General features: G+C 49.4%; 1 non-coding gene across 1 annotated transcript; it reads left to right on the plus strand.

Annotated features, from left to right (window-relative positions):
• Positions 1-581: 581 nt before the first annotated feature.
• Positions 582-655, plus strand: TRNAT-AGU (transfer RNA threonine (anticodon AGU)). Its single transcript has one exon. It is a non-coding gene; the product is annotated as a tRNA-Thr (tRNA).
• Positions 656-868: the final 213 nt, after the last annotated feature.

An 868-nucleotide genomic window follows, 5' to 3' on the forward strand; every position in this document is an offset into this window, starting at 1 on the left:
GTCGACTCTCATCGGGAGCAGCCACGGAGACAGCTCCCACAGACAAAAGATCTGTTGTATCAGAAGGCAGCACCTACAGATCACAGATCGAGTGCCTCGGAAGGCAGCACTCACAGAGCACAGATCTGATGTCTCAGAAGGCAGCACCCACAGATCACAAATCGAGTGCCGCAGAAGGCAGCACCCACAGAGCACATGAATGGTGTCTCAGAAAACAGAACCTTTTAGAGATCACACATCCGGTGTCTCAGAAGACAGCACCCACAGAGCATAAATCTAGTGTTCCAGAATGCAGCACCCACAGAGCACAAAGGTGGTGCTCAGAAGACAGAACCGTATAGAAACCACATATTTGGTGTCTTAGAAGGCAACACCCACAGATAATAAATCTTGCGCCCCAGAAGGCAGCACCCACGGATCACAGATCTCGATCCACAGATCCACAGATCAGCACCCACAGATCTCGTGTCTCAAAAGGCAGCAACCAAAGAGCACAAATCTGGTGCCTAAGAAGGCAGCACCTACAAACTGCCAGCTACATAAGGATTTTTTCCGTGGTGACGTGTCCGACAGTCGTACTTGGCGCCATGGCTTAGTTGGTTAAAGCGCCTGTCTAGTAAACAGGAGATCCCGAGTTCGAATCTCGGTGGTGCCTCTTTTCAATACGATTTGATAACACGCACTGGATTTGCCACCACCAATGCGTCTTGTGATAGTCTTGTTACGATGTTTGTCTTCAGTTCGTGTGAGACGGAAAATCTGGAAATTCACTCCGTTCATGTCTTGGAAACCCATGTCTCGGTGAAAATTTCTGATCCGGCTGGAAATCCAAGTCTCGGTGAAAATTTCTGATCCGGGTCAAGCCGGC

This window comes from Pollicipes pollicipes, unplaced genomic scaffold, assembly GCF_011947565.3.
Source record: "Pollicipes pollicipes isolate AB1234 unplaced genomic scaffold, Ppol_2.1 Scaffold_7262;HRSCAF=8765_pilon_pilon_pilon, whole genome shotgun sequence".
NCBI lineage: Eukaryota > Metazoa > Arthropoda > Thecostraca > Pollicipedomorpha > Pollicipedidae > Pollicipes > Pollicipes pollicipes.